This window comes from Glycine soja, chromosome 10 (assembly GCF_004193775.1).
Source record: "Glycine soja cultivar W05 chromosome 10, ASM419377v2, whole genome shotgun sequence".
NCBI lineage: Eukaryota > Viridiplantae > Streptophyta > Magnoliopsida > Fabales > Fabaceae > Glycine > Glycine soja.
The window spans coordinates 35200662-35207037 of record NC_041011.1 but is presented as its reverse complement, the minus strand read 5'-3'; the positions used below and the strand labels follow the sequence as shown (position 1 = coordinate 35207037).

Sequence of the window (6376 nt, the reverse complement as noted above, 5' to 3'; positions counted from 1 at the left end):
ACATTGAGAACCTATAGTTGTTTTAAATTCGTACATGAAACACTTGAGTGCTAACAATCTAATTGTACAATTAGATATTACATTTCGACTAGCATATTTTTTTTCGTATTGTTTGACTAGCTTATTTAGGTAATGTTAGAGGTGTGTGAAGTGGTATGAATTTGACGCAAATGAGCTATATATTGAGCTTGACTAATTGCCATTTATTAGAAAATACCATATTTAAATATTCACAAATTGCATAAAAACATAACCAGTTAATTAATCATGGTTTTAAAGTATAGACTATAGCACATAATGATCTTTGAAGCAACTATATACCTAACCAAGAAAATACCTGCTAGCAACTACCAGTGGTCTCCGTTGTTAAATTGTAGGCTTAAGACAAAATGTGCATTTATTTTATCCAGAAAATCAGTTTTAACAAATTAATATTAAGAATCTGAATAGATAAACATATTAAATTATTAAATCCTAAAGGCCGAGTCACAAGTATACCTCGTTTCTAACAAAGACTTGAAAAACGCTTCACATACTCCGCTCATTACTGAAAAATTATCAAACAACGAATGAGTCGAAGCATTCATCAGTGAATGGAAACTTAGTAAGCCAATAATAAAAATAAAATAAAATTAGTCTTAAATATAATTTTAATCCCTGAAAGAGTTTCTTGTTTTAGTCCTTCACAAAAGTTTCTTGTTTTAGTTTATTTTAGTCATCCAAATACATAAAATATTTTTTTGGCTTAAATATGTTTTTAATCTATCAAATATAAGAGTTTCTAATTTTTTGTCCCTCAAATTAAAGGTTAAAAATTACCACAAATTATTTAGAAAGAATTTAAAAAAATTGAAGAATAAGATGCACAAACACAATTCAAAATAATGGCAGATCAACGGTATTGTCCCTCTTCCTTTGAAAAAGGCTATTCATTGCAATTCAAGCCCCCAAGTGAAACGCAAGCAAATTAGGGTTTTGAAATAGGCCCAAAGTCTCACCGGAATGAGTGGGCCAAGTCTCTCTGTCACTCAGTCCCTCTCCCTCCACTACTACAAAAGTGTCTTTCCACGTCGTCGTATCTTCATCGGTTATCAAAAAACCGATATAGTAAAACATGCAGTAGCATTTTTGAAATTAATGCTAACTATTTTAAGCCGTTAACGATGGTTTTTATAAAACTACCTTTGATGTGAACGTTACAAAGGTGGTTTTATAAAAACTGTCTTTGTTAGTTGACCTAACTACTATGGTTTTTTAAAATCATCTTTGATCAAAGTCATAAGATTTTTAATTATTTATTAATTTTCACTTTTCACTCTGAATGGATTATTCGTGCCTTTAATTTACTCAGTGTCGCACGCCCTTGACTCCGCCATCACCTCCAAAGTCTGTCGCAAGCTCCATCATGCTATTCCTTCTGCTTCAGTCAGCAATGCTTTGTGTCACTCTCGTCCCATGTCATAGCTAGCGCATCCCCTCCATTGCTTCCAACTGCCTACATCATGCAGTAGGTACCAATGTCGCTTTTCTCCTAAATTAAATTTGTTTATTGTTCATGCTCCCTCATTTCTTATAGCTTTCATTCATACGTGCATGGTGTTTGCAACATGCTTATGAATTTGTTGAAATTGTGTTTGTTTAATTTAAACCCTACATATACTGAGTTTTAAGTAGAAACCCCTTTTTCAAATATATTTAAGTTGTGAGAAGCGTGTGTGTAATGGGTCCACTGTCTCTACGAATACTGGTTTGCTACATGGCCTAGAAGGTGGATTACATTTTTAATATGTTGGGATGGAACTGGAGCAAATCAATGAAATCAGCCTCCCCACCATCACCAGGTTATAAATTGGTTTCACTTTTTAATTTCCAAGAACATTCACGGATTCATTGTGAATGTATTTGAGTAGGTGAAATTCAAACAACGACTTAAATTTCCTCTTAGTGTTTTGAATAATGTTAGTTGGGCAGTCAAACTCAAGAATATTATAGTTTGGAACTGGAGCAAATCAATTTTTCATACTAGTAAGTGAAGACTCTAAATTGAGAACAAAAAACTACAACAACAAATAAAAATTGCTTAAATAATGTTGCTACCAAGTGCTTCAACAGTTCTGAAGCTTTCTTTCACAACATCATGAGCTTTCTTTCATGCTTTTGAAATTTTCTAGATTACATTCTCCCCTGTGAATCTATAACTAGTGCTTTTGATTGAGTAGAAGTAACACTCAAACAATGCTTCGTCCTTTTGGCTTCTTCATTTAAGATGCTATCTTTTAGTATTGACATTGGCAACTTCCCATTAGGAGCTGAATTAGTCAGTGTCACAACATGGACTACCCAATCCCTACTATCAAGTAAGGAATTGAACAACAACAAATCTTGCAACTCATAATCTAATTTAATATATGTAACTGTCAACTGATTCATAGTATTCTAATAAATTCTCATATTCTCTGTCATTGAATTCCCTTCAGTGTGTTTCATATTCACTAACTTGTGGATAAAAATTATTTATAAAAATACTTCTTATTATTATAATCTCTATCATGACAACAAACTAGTCTCCAATTTTAGTTTATGACTTTATCTAACTAATTAGTTAAAAAATAAGTACGATAGTAAAACAAAGAACAATATGTCATTAAAACCAAAATTGATTACATTGATAGATTGAATCTTGGACATATTTATTTGTTCCCAACTTCAGGATACCATGAATTTGTACTATTTTATTGTCCCTCGAGACTAGAAAATGATGGTTATATATTTGATGTAGTCTTATTTACTTATATTGCAAAATGAATTTAAAAATCAATCTTTAACGTATTTTCATTAGGATTTCAAATTTTAAAAAGAAATACATATTTATTGTAACTAATATAATGAAAAAGAAGTACAATTACACTGTACTTTGTACATAAGGATATATGAAAGAAATAGTTTAATTTACTATGAAGTAATACAATTATACCTACATTGGAAAAAGCAAGATTAAATTTGCTCACTCCTACTAATGAGATCTAGCACTGCATTTGCTTTCCTCTGTGCTTTATTTGTTCCATTTTGTTTTATCTCCATTAAATACTCATACACTTCAAAATGAAGTGCTGTCAATGTAAAGGATGAGTTACTTGAGCACAACTCAAGAAGAACAGATGCAGCACATTCCTTGTTCTCTGGACTCCCTTCTTTCATGAACTCAACAAGGGTTTCAATGAAACTAAGTTGTCCAATGTCTTATCATGCTTCTGAATTCGATACAAGCAGTAACAAAACAAAGAAAGCCTCATCAATCATGCCCAAGTTTGTGTCCTTGAGCAATTGAAGCAAGGGATTCACAATGCCAGCTCGAATGGCCCTACTTTTATTTGCATGGTTGATAGATAAGTTAAAAAGAGTTGTCACAACATCTTTCTTCCCTCTAATTGTTCCATTCCTCAACATATCCACCAAAGGTGGGAACCCATTTGATTGACCAACAATCTCTTTAATCTCATCAAGCATTAACAAGCTAAATAAAGCTACGGCTGAGTTCTCCTTAACCACACAACTACCATTCTCCAAAACTTCTATGATAGCTGGAATGACACCTTCTGTGGATATAAGACACTTGTTACCCTCATCAATTGATAAATTCAAAAGTGTTGTCACTACATGTTCTTGTATTTTTGAATATAGATAGGACAAGAGTTGCACTAGTGATGGCATTCCTCCATGTTCAGCAACCAAAACCCTGTTCTCAGGATTTTCCTTTGATAGCATACATATCTTCTCCACTGCTTGTCTCTGCTCTTCTAAATGAATAGATGATAGGCTCTCAACCAAAGCTGGAATTTCCTTTTTTTTTGTCTATAGGACAACTTTCTTGACCTAAAGAATTGTATTTTTTAGGAAGTTTGAAGTTGTTGTTCTCACACCATTCTTCAATCTAGCATTTCAAGGCATAGTTTGGTGCCAATGACAAGTGTTCCAAAGGTTGCCTAGTCTTTGGGCATGTATTATGGTTGGATTAGAACCACTTCTTTATGCTTTCCCTTTCATATGTCTATGATAATCACAAGAAAATAATTTTGTGAGTGTCATATATAGAAAAAAGGCATCAGATTTCTTCATTGAACTCCATCTACCAAACATTAGCCGTTAAAACAACATGCATGATGCCTTTTCAACTAAGTGCTTGTTTGGTTAATTTTATTTTGAAGTAATATATCTTCAAACATTAGTGTTCTTAAGTTTGGGTTTAGCCTAACTCAGTCGAGAAAGTTGGCTTGTGAGGTGAGGAATGTTCGAGCTTTAAGTAGCTCTACTAGCAATATATATAATGATATGCCATAAGATATTGTTTGATGACTGTCGACAAGAGTGTTAACATTATTTAACACACACTCTTTGTAACTAATTCTCTTCTATTAACTAAAATTTATTGAAAATTATAAAATAAATTAAGAACGAGACTTATAAAATAAGAAGTGAGACAAACAATTTTGTGATTTTAAATAAAATTCAACTAATAATAGGTAGGCAAAGAAAACCCATTCAAGAACTACATGAGTACCTGCCCACTTGTTATAATGACAAGATCTGTCATGATTTCTAGTGTAATTGGGTAGAGAAACTCATGAGGGATGACCAAAGAGGTGCACCTCTCAAGCATCTTGGGCATGACAAGATCATCAAGGATGCCGGTTTCTTCCATGCTTGCAATTCGTTTGAATTTGTTAAAAAGGTAAATTATTTTCTGAGTACTCTCAACCTATTGCCCTTTTCTTTCTGCAGCAAGGTTCCTAATAGCCAATGTTTCTATATTGAGATCCTTAACACTATAAAGCTCTAGCTTTTTAGCCAGCCTCTCAATGATAGCACTATCAGCATTTCTGTCATCATTGTCAGAAAACACAACCATCATATCCATTGCAAGTTCCGTGTCCTATGTATCAATTCTTCTCCTGGCTCGCTTGAGTTGCACATGCATTAGCTCAAGCTGAAGCACACAATATAAGATTACTTCAAGACGTATTTACACAAAAACACATTACTTTCATCTATATCATTCGTAATTAGAAAGAGAATTATTCAATAGCATATAAACAAAACTCACGAGATCACATAATTACTTTCATAAATATATAAACCTCAGAATTCATTTCCAAAAAAGAAGAAAAAAAATAACGTTTCATACTTGTTCCTTGACTTCATCTAAGATACCTATTTCATCACAAGGCACATCACCAAATGCTTGGCTTAATTTGTCATACACTTTCTGAAACGTGATCATAACTACCTCGGTCTCCAAAGCCTGAACCAGAAAAAATAAATAAATGAATAAATACCCCATTAGCTCAACACTAGTTTTACATCTTCAACACCCATCAACCCATTTTAGCCATGATGAAAAACAGCACTTGCATAAAAACATTCTTAAATTATGCCATGTATAAAAAAATTCTTAAATTATGCCAAAGGTAAAATATTAATAACTCTTATGTCAAACATACTTAAATTATGTCAAATAACATAACTCAAAAATAATCTCATTTCATATCAAGGTTTTAAATCATTTTCTCACTTTTTCGTCGCAATCTTTGATATTTCGAAAATCACATAGAAACAAATACACAACTAACGTGCCCACAATTCTAATTGCATTATGGTCAGAGAGACTTCAAAAAACATTACAATTGAAATATGTATAATAAACTATTTGTTAAATCTTTCTTTCTCATCTAATAATAAAACATGAAAGAAATTTTACGAGGTGGATCTTGCTTCCTTGGCTACATAGTTTCAACAAATCCTTGGTGAACAAAAGCACATCCTTGACTTTGGTTAACCAAGTCACACCGATTTCTAGGAAAGGTTGTAGGAGATCATGAAGCTCTTCCCAGAGCAGCAACATGAACTTGAAACGGCGCACGAGGTTGTGGCTCTCCTTCCTCTGTGTCCTCCGGTATTCGTCGAATTGAACTACCGATTGGATGACTCGATGGATCTCCTCTAGTGGGTCATATTTCTCCTCTGACAACTCATACGATGACACGTCTCTCTCTTCCTCCATTTGATACATCTGATCTCCTACCTACAAATATTTTCTTCTCATCATCTTGCTACATTATGTCGTGCAAAGAATGGTATTAATTATGCTTCAACTCATCCAAAAATTAAGTCCCTTGTAGTAGACATTAGAGAGCTGGTTCATACTTCAAAAGTTCATGATTGATGGAAATGTATTCCCTCTAAAAAGTAAGGTAGGATCCCTTCCATACAAGGCTCTAAAGTGCATCATTTGTGTTGAACCAACATTCAACCCAACTCAATGATTGTGGCCACTGCTTATACCTTATGAAACATGTTAAATATCCAAACATTTATTTAC

General features: G+C 33.2%; 1 pseudogene; it reads right to left on the bottom strand.

Moving 5' to 3' along the window:
- Positions 1–2994: 2994 nt before the first annotated feature.
- On the bottom strand, positions 2995–6058 carry LOC114371680 (annotated as a pseudogene).
- Positions 6059–6376: the final 318 nt, after the last annotated feature.